The 15,797-nt window shown below is 39.1% G+C and overlaps 1 non-coding gene across 1 annotated transcript; it reads right to left on the bottom strand.

Annotated features, from left to right (window-relative positions):
* Positions 1–11,436: 11,436 nt before the first annotated feature.
* Positions 11,437–11,543, bottom strand: LOC121213281 (small nucleolar RNA R71). The gene has a single exon (XR_005908664.1). It is a non-coding gene; the product is annotated as a small nucleolar RNA R71 (small nucleolar RNA).
* Positions 11,544–15,797: the final 4,254 nt, after the last annotated feature.

Below are 15,797 nucleotides of genomic sequence, written 5' to 3' on the forward strand. Positions count from 1 at the left end.
GCTATCGCATATTCACTAAGCCTCAAACATAGGGTATAATGCTGATGCCATGTCCCAGACATGGTCTTACACTGACAATCGAAACCGAGGCCAGTGCCATGTCCTAGACATGGTCTAACACTAGCTCTCACATATCCGTGTCGATGCCATGTCCCAGACATGGTCTTACACTGACACATCTCGTAGCTGATGCATGTCCCAGACATGTCTTACACTGGCTTACATCTTGAGGCCAATGCATGTCGCAGACATGTCTTACACTAGCTCTCATCTCGATTCCGATTCCATGTCCCAGACATGGTCTTACACTGGCTCTAATAATGTGGCCGATGCATGTCCCAAACATATCTTACACTAGCACACAAGTAACCCGAATGTCATGGCATGACTATCCGATTTATTTCCTAAGGTTCAAACGGGAGTTCTACCATATCAATATTCATCATACATAATCATTTCCAAAAACAAGCAATTTATGATATATCAATTCAAACACTACAATAAAACTTACCTCAGATTACAAAATGTAGACGACTAGTTTACGAATCAAATCTACTAGAGGTTTCTCCCTCCTAACCATGTTTACTCCTTGAGGAGCTATAGGGGCATGACGAGGAATCGGAGTAGGTGGGGGAGGTGGAGTGGTCAGATTTGCCTGAACAAACTCCATGTACCAAATGTCCATCAAATGGAGGTAAGCTTCTCTAGCTCCTCCACCTTGACTCATTGCCACGGGCCTACTATCTACTGGCGCGGTCCTTTCAGCGGGAGCCGACGCATTACTCTCCACATCATCCACCATAGCTACGTCAGGATCCATTTACTATATAAATAAAAACATAATTTATCTCGTCAAGAGCCGTCACACTATCAATATACAATTATGGCATGTATAGCTAGACTCGTACTCATGCTAGGTTAGTTCTAGAACAGACTAAACCTGGCTTTGATACCACTAAATGTAAGATCTCACACCCGAGCCCTATGTTGGATGGGATACGAGCCGTTACCACACTTAATCACATGAATACAATCATTTTGATGTTATTAAGACTCGATCAAATTAAAAAAAATTCAAACTTTGTCTAAACCCTTTAATATGGGCCTACGAGGACCCAAACATCCATTGGAAATCATTTGGGACCAACCCATGTCTATTGACTAGCTTTAGAAAAATAACTCTTGAAACAGGGTACACGCCTATGTGGAAGGGCAACACGCCTGTGTGGTCGTTATAACATAGCCATGCTGATGGCCCGTGTGACGCACACGGCCTAAGCATCTAGGGACACGCTCATGTCCCATGCCCATGTGAATTAAATTCTAAATTTGAACCTTATAGGGGTTTTCACACAGCCTGGCACACGCCCGTGTTCGAAAACCTTGACATTCTGTTTCTGACGTCGGCAATCCTTAAGGGTCACACGGCCAAGGCACACGCCCGTGTGCTAGGCGGTGCCCTTTACACAACTAAGACATACGGCTGTGTCTCTGCCCATGTGTTTACTACCATGCATACTGACTTATCAATTTAACGTGCAGGGGATATACGGCCGGATAACACGCCCATAGGGTTGATCATGTGTCACAGACGGCCTAGACACATGCCCGTGTGTTTACCCGTGTGGACAAAATAAGGCTATTTACCAAGCCTTTTTGCCACCCTTACTTGCACTAACCTACGTAACCTTTAACATGACAAATCTACACAACAATACAAGGTCTAATCAGCCACACAAGGCATTATGTCATTCATGCAATTTACCCATCCATGAAAATATCATCATTTGCATATATCAATAATGAACATTAGCCATTACCCAAGGCCTTATACAAAATGAAGGGATTCATCCCAAGCCAACACATTTGCCAAAATAACATTGACACAAAACTCAAAAGTCTAAGCCCTATACATGCCAGATTCAAAATAATAAAACCAACTATACCGAGTGCTTCTGTTGATAGTGTGATCGATGCCTCCGACATCCGATAATCCTCGAGCTAATTAGACGGCACTATAAGAAAATGGAAAGGAAAGGGAGTAAGCATAAAGCTTAGTAAGTTGCATGCAAATAAATATAACAACAACTTTACCATTCATCATCATGCTCATAGTACAAAAGTAGGCATAAGCACAACTTACTCATCACTATCCAATACAATTCACATAGTATATATTGAGCTCACATCTCATACATTTCAAATAGGTACCTGTACCACTCACAACATGGTTATACTTTTCTTGTTTAACTTAAACTGTAACTCTTACCATTGAACCATTTGGAATGCTATCAGATGTTCACTAAGCCTTAAACATAGGGTATAATGCCGATGCCATGTCCCAGACATGGTCTTACACTAACTATCGAAACTGAGGCCAACGCCATGTCCCAAACATGGTCTTACACTAGCTCTCACATATCCGTGCCGATGCCATGTCTCAGACATGGTCTTACACTGACACCTCTATACGTGTCGATGCATGTCCCAGACATGGTCTTACACTGACATATCTCGTAGTCGATACATGTCCCAGACATGGTCTTACACTGGATCTCATAATATGGCTGATGCATGTCCCAGACATGTCTTACACTAGCACAAAAATAACCTGAATGTCATGGCATGAATATCTGCTTTATTTCCTAAGGTTCAAAAGGGAGTTCTACCATCTCAATATTCATCATACATAATAATTTACACAAACAAGTAATTTATGCTATATCAATTCAAACACATATAATACAACTTACCTCGAATTACAAAATGTAGACGACTAGTTTGGCTTAGTCCACTTGTTTTGCTTTTCCCCGGTCTAGGCCCAGATTTTGTAATTCTTGATCTATAATGATAAAAATTCACAAATTTAATCATTTTATTGATCTAGGTACTCAACAATTCATAATTGGGCAAAATGACCATTTTGCCCTTAGACTTTCACAAAATGACCATTTTACCCATAGACCCAAAAATTAAATTTTATCACATTTTCTCATTAATCAAGCCTAGCCAAATACTTTATAAACTAGGAGCAACCCACAATTCTCATTATTTCCCACATTTATCAACTATTTTATAACTTATGCAAAATGGTCCTTAGTTAAGGTTTCCATGAAAACTACTTCACAAAAGTTGTTTATTTCACAACAATGATTCATTTTCTTCCATAAAATTTTAGAAAAAAACATGAAAACTCTCATTTTAAAACCCTAGACTTTCAACCATTTTGCAAAATAGTCCCCTCATTTGAAAGCTTATGCTATAAGGATTCTAAAAGTACAAAAATCATTAAGAAAAACTATCAAAATCACTTGCTTGTAGAGATATTAAGTTGCTGAAATTTTTCAAGCTTCAAAAATCTCTTATGGCTGATATTTTTTGTGGGAAAAAGATGAGAGAAAATATGATATACTTCTCTCTTTGTTTTATTTTATTCAAAGCCAATTTAGTCACCAAATCTACCTAATCTTTGACTTTTTAACCATTCTTGTCTCTATGGCAGGCCAGCTTATGTATTAGGGGTCTAATTTCTCTTTAAGGACCCAAAATTTTAGTTATCTAGCTATTTAACACCCTTAGCTAATGGAATAAGACTTTTTCTCTTTATGCGTTTAGTCCTTTTTTCACAATTAAGTATGAAATCGCTAAAATTAATTCACCAAAATTTTCATACTCTCATATAATCATGCCACAACACATAAAATAATATTAAAAATAATTTCTCCATCCTTGAATTAGTGGTCCAGAAACCATTGTTTCGACTGGGCCCAAAATCTGGCTGTTACAATTCTCCTCCTTAGGGATTTTCGTCCTCGAAAATCTTACCAATTAATATATTTGGGTATTGGTCTCTCATGGTCTCCTCGGGTTCCCATGTGGCTTCTTCGACCACATGTCTATGCCATAATGCTTCAACAAATTCTATGCTCTTATTCCTCAATTACTTGATCTCTCGAACCAAAATCTTAACCGGCTCTTCGCCATAAGTCATATCTGGCTGAATCTCAATTTCAGTCGGCGCAATCACATGTGAAGGATCTGATCTATATCGATGTAACATGGACACATGAAATTCATTGTGTATCTTTTCTAACTCTGATGGCAATGCTAATCGATATGCTACCGGTCCAATTCTCTCAGTCACCTCATAAGGTCCAATAAACCATGGACTTAATTTGCCTTTCCTTCTGAATCGAAGAACCTTCTTCCATGGGGATACTTTCAAAAAAATTTATCCCCGACTTGAAACTCGATCTCTTTCCATTTCAAGTCTGTATAGGATTTTTGTCTATCTGAATCGGCCTTCAAACAGTCGCGAATCACCTTAACTTTCTCCTCGGTCTCTTTAACTAAGTCGACCCTATGTATTTGATTCTCTCTTAGTTTGGTCCAATACAAGGGTGTTCGACACCTACGCCCATACGAAGCCTTATAAGGCACCATTTTCAGACTTGACTGATAACTGTTGTTGTAGGTGAATTCGACTAACGGTAAATGCTTTTCCCAACTGCCTTGGAACTCAAGAACACAACACGGCAACATGTCTTCTAAGGTTTGAATCACCCCTTCTGACTAACCTTCGATTTGGGGGTGAAAAGTCGTGCTAAAATTCAGTTTCGTTCCCAATGCCTCTTGCAAGTTCCTTTAAAACCACGAGGTAAACCTCGGATGTCTATCTAAAATAATCGACAAGGGCACTCCATAAAGTCTCACGATCTTAGAAACATATAGATCAGTAATTTCTCAAGAGAATAGTTAGTACGCACTGGTATAAAATGTGCCGACTTCCACTCAGGAACCATCACAGGTTGAAGTAAACCTAAGGGTACTTGGTGTTCGGCCTTCACTTGTTGACAAACTAGACACTGAGAAACAAACTCAAAAATTTCTCTTTTCATTCTCGACCACCAGTACATTTTCTTCAAGTCGTTATACATACATTTCTACACTACCTGGGTGGATAGACAAACAACCACTACGTGCCTCTCGTAAAATCTTCTGAATGAGCTCATTATCCTTGGGTACACAAATTTTGTCTCGGTACATCAAGCATCCATTGGTACTAATCCAAAAATATGATTCAACACCCGACTCACACTGAGTTCTCTTGGCTTGCAATTCATCGTCATTATTCTTAGCTTCACAAACTTCTTGGAGAAATGTCGATCTAGCCTTTAACTCTTCTAGAACCGAACCATCCTCTGACAAGGCCAATTAGGCATTCATTACTTTCAACTCATAATCCTTTATCAACTCTAACCACCACCGTTGCCGTAAATTCAACTCCTTTTGAGTCATCAAATACTTTAGACTCTTATGGTCAGTAAATATTCGGCATCTCTCGCCATACAAATGGTGCCTCCAAATCTTTAATGCGAACACTATGGCCGCTAGCTCTAAATCGTGGGTTGGGTAATTTTTCTCGTGCTGCTTTAGTTATCTCAAGGCATATACTATCACTTTGCCTTCTTGCATGAGCATGCACCCTAATCCTTTCAAAGAGGCGTCGCTATACACCACAAATTCCTTGCCTGATTCTGGTTTGCACTAAAACTGGAGCTTTGGTCAACAAAGCCTTTAATTTCTCAAAACTCTATTGGCACTTCTCTGTCCATTCAAACTTGACATCCTTTTGTAACAACCTTGTCATTGGAGCGGCTATCATAGAGAATCCATTCACAAATTTTCTGTAGTATCCAGCCAAACCTAGAAAGCTTCAAACTTCTATCACATTCCTCGGCGGTTTCCACTCAACAATTGTAGAGATCTTACTCGGGTAAACTCTAATCCCATCACCCAACACAATGTGTCCCAAGAATCTGACCTCTCGTAGCCGAAATTCACTGTTATTGAACTTGACGTATAATTGCTTATCTCTCAAGGTTTGTAGAACCGTTCTCAAATGCTCCGCATGCTCGCTCTCATCATGCGAATAAATCAATATGTCATCGATAAAAAAGACGACGAACCTATCCAAATATGGTTAAAAAATGTGATTCATTAAGTCTATAAATACCGCAAGGGCATTCGTTAAACCAAAGGGCATGACGAGGAACTCATAATGATCGTACCTCGTCCAAAAAGTAGTTTTCGGTACGTCTTGCTCCTTAACCCTTAACTGGTAGTAGCCTAACCTTAAATCTATCTTAGAAAACATGGTGGCTCCCTTCAACTAATCGAACAGATCATTGATTCTTGGCAAGGGATACTTGTTCTTCACGGTCACCTTGTTGAGTTGTCGGTAGTCTATGTACAATCTCATCGACCCGTCTTTCTTTCTCACAAAAAGTCACGGAGCACCTCCACAGTGAATAGCTTGATCTTGCAAAACCTTAATCCGTTAACTCTTGTAATTGAGTCTTCGAATCCTTTAACTCTATTGGAGCCATTCTATAACGAGCAATCGAGATAGGTTCCGTACTAGAGACTAACTCGATACCAAACTCAACTTCTATGGTTGGAGGCAACCCGGGCAACTCTTCCGGAAATACATCCGAGTACTCGCATACCACAGGCACTGTCTGAATTTTCACTTCAGACTCTTTGGTGTTCAACACAAATGCTAGGTAGGACTCATACCCTTTTCTCAAATATTTCTTGGCAGTCAAAGATGAGATCAGTACCGGTGAGTTATCTGATTTACCTGATTCAATCCGAATAATATCCCCATTTTCACGTTTCATTTCAATGAACTTGCTACCACAATTCACTATCACATCATGAGCAGTCAGCCAATCCATTCCAAGAATTAGATCAAATTTATCAAACGGTAATAGCATGAGGTTAGCCGGAAAACAATGACCTCTAATCATCAAAGGACATTCTCTACACACTTTATCAACTATCACATGCCTGCCTAACGGGTTTGATACTTTTATCACAAATTCGATAGACTCAATAGACATATTCATACTGGGTACTAATTTCATGAATACATAGGAATGAGTAGACCTCGAATCAATCAAAGCAATAACAGAAATATCGTGAAGAGAAAAAGTAATCACATCTAGTGAATGAGTAGACCGCGAATGGCATAAGTTCTTGCAGGCACTCGACCCTTGGACCTCACAGCTAAATCTCTAGGAGCACCTCTATTGCTAACCGTACTACTAGGGTTATTTTGTGGTCTACCCCTCAAAAGAGCACTATTCGCCCTCATATCTTGCTTTTTTCTCTTTGTCATCCAATTCCAAGCAGTTCTGGATGGAGTGGTCTAGTGATCCACATTTGAAACAACCCCTCTCGTTCCTTCGGCACTCGCCAAAATGACGTTTGCCACATTGTGAACACTCTAGCCTATTTGGCCAAGCACTAACAACACTTGCGATAGAAATGGTTTGGCCTTTAGACGCCATGTACTGCTTGTTCTTTTTTTTACTCGAGAATCCCCCTGAAGAATTCAATCGGGTAGTGAATTCCCTTGATCTCTTAGAAGAGGACTGATGTAACTTCCCAATCTGTCTCTTCTTCGAATCACATGACTCAATAACCGTCTTTCTCTTCTCTTTAACTAACTCTTCTACTCTGCAAGCCCTCTCAACCAGTACTACAAATTCCCTTAGCTCTAGGATGTCGAAAAATACTTGGATATCTTCATTCAAGCCATCCTCAAACCTCTTACACATTATGGCCTCGGTAGATACGCACTCCCAAGCGTACTTTCTAAGTCTTACAAACTCACGCTCGTACTCCATCACCGTTCTATGGCCTTGCTTCAGCTCTAAAAATTCTTTCCTTTTCTGGTCTATAAACCTCTGGCTAATGTACTTCTTTAGGAACTCTTCCTGGAATAATTCCAAAGTTATCCTCTCTCTCAGTACAATAGACACGAGAGTATTCCACCATTGGTAGGCCGAGTCTCATAGGAGTGACACTGCACACTTCACACACTCCTCAGGCGTGCACAATAGCTTATCAAATACCCTAATGGTATTTTCTAGCCAAAACTCTGCTCTCTCGGGGTAATCATCAATATTCGCCTAGAATTTCTCGGCCCCTTATTTACGAATCAAATCTACCGGAGGTTTCTCTCTCCTAACCATGTCTACTCCTTGAGGAGCTACAGGGGCATGCTGAGGAATCGGAGCAGGTGGAGGAGGTGGAGTGTTCGGATTCGCATGAACAAACTCCATGTACCAAACGTCCATCATATGGAGGTAAGCTTCTCTAGCTCCTCCACCCTAACTCATTGTCACGGGCCCACTATCTACTGGCGTGATCCCTTCAGCGGGAGCCGACGCATTACTCTCCACATCATCCGACATAGCTACGTCAAGATCTATTTACTATATAAATAAAAACATAATTTATCTCATCAAAAGCCGTCACACTATCAATATACAATTATGGCATGTATAGCTAGACTCATACTCATGCTAGGTTAGTCCAAGAATAGACTAAACCTGGCTCTGATACCACTAAATGTAACAACACACACCCGAGCCCTACGCTGGATGGGATACGAGCCGTTACCATACTTAATCACATGCATACAATCATTTTGATGTTATTAAGACTCGATCAAATTAAAAAAATTTTCAAACTTTGTCTAAACCCTCTAATATAGGCCTACGAGGACCCAAACATCCATTGGAAATCATTTGGGACCAACCCAGGTCCATTTACTAGCTTTAGAAAAATAACTCTTGAAACAGGGCACACACCCGTGTGGAAGGGCAATACACCCATGTGGTCGTTATAACATAGCCATACTGATGGCCCGTGTGAAGCACACGGCCTAAGCATCTAGGGACACGCTCATGTCCCATACCCGTGTGAATTAAATTCTAAATTCAAAACTTATAGGGCTTTTCACACAGCTTGGCACACGCCCGTGTTCGAAAACATTGACATTATGTTTCTGACGTCAGCAATCCTTAAGGGTCACACGGCCAAGGCATATGCCCGTGTGCTAGGCGGTGCCCTTCACACGGTTGAGACATACGGCTGTGTCTCTGCCCGTGTCTTTACTACCATGCATACTGACTTATCAATTTAACGTGCAGGGTACACACGGCCGGACAACAGGCCCATGGGGCTGACCGTGTGTCACACATGGCCTAGACACATGCTCGTGTGTCTACCCGTGTGGACAAAATAAGGCTATTTACCAAGCCTTTTTGCCACCCTTACTTGCACTAACCTACGTAACCTCTAACATGACAAATCTACACAAAAATACAAGGTCTAATCAGCCACACAAGGCATTATGTCATTCATGCAATTTACTTATCCATGAAAACATCATCATTTGCATATATCAATAATGAACATTAGCCATTATCCAAGGCCTTATACAAAATAAAGGGATTTATCCCAAGCCAACACATTTGCCAAAATAACATTGACACAAAACTCAAAAGTCTAAGCCCTATACATGTCATATTCAAAATAATAAAACCAACTATACTGATAAACCGTAATTTATACATATTTTACCATATTTTTAACGCATTTTATGGATGATTTACCATTAGAATTGGTGAATTCGATGCTCTTAATACTTTAATTTCATGTTTTATACTTAGGAGAGCATAGGAGAGCGAAAGGAACAAGAAACGGGCCAAAAACAGAGAAAATGGGCCAAAGTACGAAATCAACATGGCCTGGACCTCCTCACATTGGTAGACCATACGGCCGTGTCAATTTGGCAGGCTCGAGCACGGCCTGAAGTAATCGCACACGGGCATGTCCTTACCGAGCCCAAGTTGAGACCAATTCGAAAAAGGCTAACTTTGAGGGCTCTTAGGCATTCCAAATCCTATAAATACTCCCTAGAGGAGGAAGAAAATGGGACACATAGGGAGGAGTAAGAAATTACTCCGAGGAAGCCCATTGATCCATCTCAGAAGCCAGATTCATCATCAAGATTGAAGATCTCTCCTCAATTTCCCCTTCAGGAGTTTTAGATTTTCCTTATGTTTTTTATTCTTTATTATTCTAATATGTTTTCTTATTTAGTTATGAACTAAAACCCCTAAATACCTAAGGGGAATGAAACCTAAGACGAATCTTGTTATTATTTTCTGAATTGTATGATAAATATTTAACTTGTTCTTAATTATCTATTCTTAATTCTTGTTTTGATATCCCAGGATACTGATTCAGGATAAGCTCTTATTTAAAGGAGGAATAGACCCTGTCTAAGAGTACATTTGTCATAATTAAGCGGAGTTATTTGCGCGCCTAGACATAGGGTGACAAGATTTTCCCAGATTAGGGTGAAACCTAATAAGGGGATCTATAGATCGAGTTAATGCAACCCTAGGGTGTTAATTAGAGAAAGGTCTCAATTATTCAATCTAGAGATTAGAAGTTATTAGTCTTGAATAGGGATAATAACATAACTTAGGGATCTCTACGGAACAACTTAAATGAATAAATCGTCCGATTCGGAGCCAGAATAACAAGTACAGTCTAAGAGGATTTTTCCTTAGGTATTGTCTTAATTCAATCGATTTTCCCAAAAGAAATTCCCCAATTCCATTCTCTGTGAGTTCTTAGTTTAGATAATTACTTAGTTCAAACAAAACCTCTTTATTCTTAGGCTAGATAATAAAAAGACAGTCATTACTAGTACTTTTAGTTTCTTTGGGTTCGACAATCCAATCTTGCTAAAATTATACTACTGTTCGATAGGTACACTTGCCTACATATCGATAATAGTTAGTTTCAAGAATGATTAATTATAAATATTTAAAACCTATCGCGAAATCACGGGATCAAGTTTTTGGCGCCGTTGTCGGGGAACAAAGATATTAGGAACGCTCAATTTTTATTACTTTAGCCATTTATTTTTGTTGAAATTTAATTTAATTTAATTTATTATTATTTATTAATTTACTATTTTTCTTTCTCTTGACAGGTTTTTATAGTTTATGACTAGAAGAAACCCGTTAGGACTAATACTTTTTGACGAAGAAATTGATCGTACAGTTTGCAGACATCAAAGAGAAATAAGGCGGAGCTTAAGATACATAGAGAATGAGCAAGAGAACGATACTCAACCCCCAACCGAAGAGATGGCTAAAAACCAAGACAATCAGCTACCTCCTATAATGGCGATTAATCAAAACCCTACTCAACGCACTATGTATGATTTTGCTAAACCTTCTTTAACAGGAACTGAATCGACCATAGTTAGACCTGCTGTAGCTGCAAATACTTTTGAACTAAAACCTAACACTATTCAAATGATATAGCAATTTGTTCAGTTTTATGATTTGCAGGATGAGGATCCCAACGCTCACTTAGCAAACTTCTTAGAACTATGCGATACATTTAAAATTAATGGTGTTTCTGATGATTCCATTCGTATTCAGTTATTCCCTTTTTCATTGAGAAACAAAGCTAAACAGTGGTTGAACTCATTACCACGAGGGTCAATCACTACTTGGGAACAAATGACCGAAATATTTTCTGCCGACTAAAACGGCTAAATTACGTAATGATATCTCTTCGTTTGTGCAGATGGACTTAGAAACTCTTTATGATGCATGGGAGAGATACAAAGACTTACTGAGAAGGTGCCCTCACCATGGGTTACTGCTTTGGCTACAGGTTCAAACGTTCAATAATGGCCTGAATCCTTCGACTCGACAAATGGTTGACGCAGCTGCTGGCGGAACCATCAATAATAAAACACCTGAAGATGCCTATGAGTTTATAGACGAGATTTCACTGAATAACTATCAGTGGCAAGTCATGAGGACTAAGCCAACTAAAACCGCAGGCGTTTATAACGTCGATTCGGTTACTATGCTGTCAAACCAAGTAGAACTTCTAAATAAAAAGATTGATGGTTTACTTGGTTCTTCTCAGGTACATCCAGTAATAAGGTGTGAGACGAATGGAGGAGGATCAAGCACAGAGTATCAACCCTTCAACCCTAGCATCGAGGAGGAACAAGTCCAATATATGGGTAACAATAACTCTCGATCCCAAAATAACCCATATAGTAACACTTACAATGCAGGTTGGAGGAACCACCCTAATTTCTCGTGGGGCGGTCAAAGAAATCAAAGACCACAACATCCTCCAGGTTTTCAACAACCACCCTATCAATAGGAAAAGAAGCTGAACCTTGAAGAGATGCTCTCAAAGTTTATATCGGTGTCAGAAACTCGTTTTCAAATACCGATACAACACTTAAAAATCAACAAGCATCGATCCAAGAGCTTGAAACTCAGATAGGCTAGCTTTCCAAACTAATCTCCGAACGACCACAACGTAGCTAGCCAAGTAATACTGAACCTAACCCAAGGGAACATCTCAATGCAATTAATATTCAAGATGACGAAGGAGTCGTTGAGCCTGAACCAGAACCGAGGCAAGAAACTATGGTAAGAAAGGTCAAGGTGAGGTAGGTCATAATAAAAAAACCCAGTGAATGTCGGATATAAACCTCGTGTGCCATACCCCAACTCGACAAGGAAAGACCACTCAGATGAACAATTTGGTAAATTCCTTAAACTCCTAAAAAAATTACACATTAACTTACCGTTTATTGAAGCTCTATCGCAGATGCCAAACGCAATGAAATTTTTAAAGGAGCTTTTAGCGAATAAGCGGAAGTTGGACGAGGCGTCGCATGTGGAGCTAAACGCAGTGCGCTCAACTATTCTACAAAATAAGCTACCGAACAAATTAAAAGATCCAGGGAGTTTTACAATTCTGTGCTTAATTGGTAGTTTAGATGTTAATAATGCATTAGCTGATTTAGGGGCTAATATTAACGCCATGCCTTACAAAATGTTTAAGCAACTAGGTCTTGGGAAACCCAAATAGACTAGGATGAGCATTCAATTAGTAGATAAAACTATAAGATTCCCTAGGGGTATTATTGAAGATGTGCTAGTTAAAATCGATAAATTTATATTTCTCGTTGACTTCATTATTCTAGACATAGAGAAGGATAACAACACTCCTTTAATTCTAGGAAGGCCTTTTTTAGCAACTGCTAAAACAATTATTGATGTTGGCACAGGTGCACTCACATTCCGTGTGGGAGATGAAACAATCACCCTTCAAGCTCGTAATTCCGGCAACACATTGAAAATTGAAGGTGATCTTCTAAACCATTCTGCTAAAACTGACAATATAATGCAACCTTCTTTGCAGGAAATGAGTCTGAAAGAAGTACATGAGCCATTCTCAAGCAATAGTAAATGACCTATTCATGAAGATCGAAGCCTACAAATCGAGGAGCTAGATGAATGGCGGAGGCATAAACCGAGAACACCCGAAAAATTGAATCTAAGATGGAACGAGCTCAATACCTTTCCAAATCAACTTAAGGTTGGAGATAGAGTCTTATTAGATGCCGCAGATCCCCACATTGTCGCTACCACACCGAATGAAGAAATCCCTCTTACGGTACTCAGCATTTTCCCATTCGGTACGGTCGAGGTGAGTCAACCCAAGTTCGGCACTTTTAAGGTAAACAACACCCATTTAAAACCTTATTTTGATGAGATTGATAGCAAGAATGAGGAGTATAAACTCCTCAAACCACCGTGATCATTCAACGGAGAGGTAAGTCGAGCTTAGACTATAAATAAGCGCTTCTTGGGAGGCAACCCGAGCACTAACTGTATTAACTTCTTTAAAATTTAGTCTTCAACACCTAACTTACTAACGGAGCTCTTGAATACAGGTTTTCCACAGAGACACGGCCAAGCACACGGGCGTGCTTAGGACCGTGTGAAAATAGGGCAAAGATTTCCCCAAACATGGGCTACGATAAAACACCACGGCCATGCAACATGGCCATGGTTGAACCTGCCAAAACAACACGGACGTCCGACACGCCCCTGTGGAAGAATCGTGGGCGAACCTATTAAAACAACATAGGCGTGCGACATGCACGTGTCTAGCACTCGTGGATGACACGATCAAAATAACACGAGCGTGCGCAGAGGTACACGACCATGGGAGAAGAGAACCATGCTAGACACTGCCGTGCGACACTATCATGTAGCCATACGGCCTAGACACACGGGCGTGCCAGAAGGCCGTGTGACGACATCTCAATTCGCGACAAACACGGATGGGACACGAGCCACACGGGCGTGTGCACCAGCTGTGCCACTTGAAAAATTAGATTATTTCTCTTATTTTATTTTTCTTTTATTAAGTTTTTAAGACTCATTTGTTTTTTTTAAACACGGCTTGTCTTTATGACTACTACCAGGTTATTCCCTTAACAATCTTTTTATCATTCAAAATCATGCTTACCCTCCAACTTTATTTCAAATACTCGATCTCGCCAATCCAAGAATATTATCCATTCTTAATTTAGGAAGTTTCACTTCTCTCCCTATCTTATTTTTATATTCTAATATCTATCTTTGTACATTGAGGGCAATGTACATCTTACGTGTGGGGGGTATTTATTTCATTATCAGAAAAATCCCTAAATGACTGCCTTGTTCTCTTCGAAAGCTCTCATATCGTATTTAGGATAAATTTTGATTGATTTATGACGTTAATTGATAAATCTTGAATTTAGGCATTTATGCATTGATTCTTTAAACCTCAAGACATTAGAGAATCAAGCATGATAAGTTGATTTTTAAGAATTTAAAATTTTAGGTTGTTTCCCCAAAGTTGAGGTATTACTTTGAGTTAGAATTCACAAGTTTTAAACATCAAAAAGCCATAATTTTTGTGAGATTCTTGAGCCTTTTGAGCATCTATTAATTCTTTCATTCTCACTTTTATTATTGCTTTGAGTGCGTCAGTATTGAACTGTTATTCTAGAACTTGCTTGATTATGCATGTCAAGACTACACCATTTGATTTGATATGTCAAAATGATTAAGGTACTTAGGATTAACCCACTAATGCCATGAAAAGCCTACCTCCACGATTAACCCCTAGTAAACCCCCTTGAACCTAACAAGTCATTTCTTGTATTACCCTTAATATTAACCCTTAACCCATTATTGTTGAAATCCCCTTAATTAATCCCTATTTTTGTCGAGATTTGAGTTGAATAAATTGCTTAGCTATGTCTTGTTCTTAATAGTTAGTCTATGTTATTTAACTTGCTCTTAAAAAAAACATGTATACATATTAGTAGTGATCTTTTGTTTGAGAGCTTCAGTATTTAAATTCCATAGTCAGAGAAGGAGTTATGTTGTACGTAAGTGATGATTAAATATTTTTCTTGTTAAGTAATTTTTCAACTCAATCTCGATTCTAACCCTTTCTTCCAGCTTGTGACCACACCCCCTAACCAAGCCTCATTACAACCCTCTAAAAACCTTTTGATTGATGTATCATATTAAATTATAGTGGTGGAGATTTGATTTTCATGCAAACCTATGGTAATGACTTTTCATTATTGACTATTGAGTGCTTCATTTATTGTCCTTAAACACCTCGAGTAATTTGAGTGAATCTTTAGTGAGGATGTGAAACTCTGTGATATTCTAAATTAAAGGTAATTACTTAGATGAGGGGAGACACCTATGTTTGCATGATTAAATACTCAACTTGGAATGTTTGAAACTTTTATGTTCTTTTAGTTGAATTCTCAATGTATGATTACCTATGGATTATTTTGAGATATTATCGATAGAAATTATAAGTTGAGAAGAATTTATTTTGATTATGAGTTGAGAATTTTACTTGAGGACAAGCAAATGCTTAAGTGTGGGGGTATTTGATAAACCGTAATTTATACATATTTTTACCCCATGTTTAACACATTTTATGGATGATTTCCCATTAGAATTGGTGAATTCGATGCTCCTATTGCTTTAATTTCATGTTTTATATTTGGGAGAGCATAG

Source organism: Gossypium hirsutum, chromosome A13 (genome assembly GCF_007990345.1).
Source record: "Gossypium hirsutum isolate 1008001.06 chromosome A13, Gossypium_hirsutum_v2.1, whole genome shotgun sequence".
Lineage (NCBI taxonomy): Eukaryota > Viridiplantae > Streptophyta > Magnoliopsida > Malvales > Malvaceae > Gossypium > Gossypium hirsutum.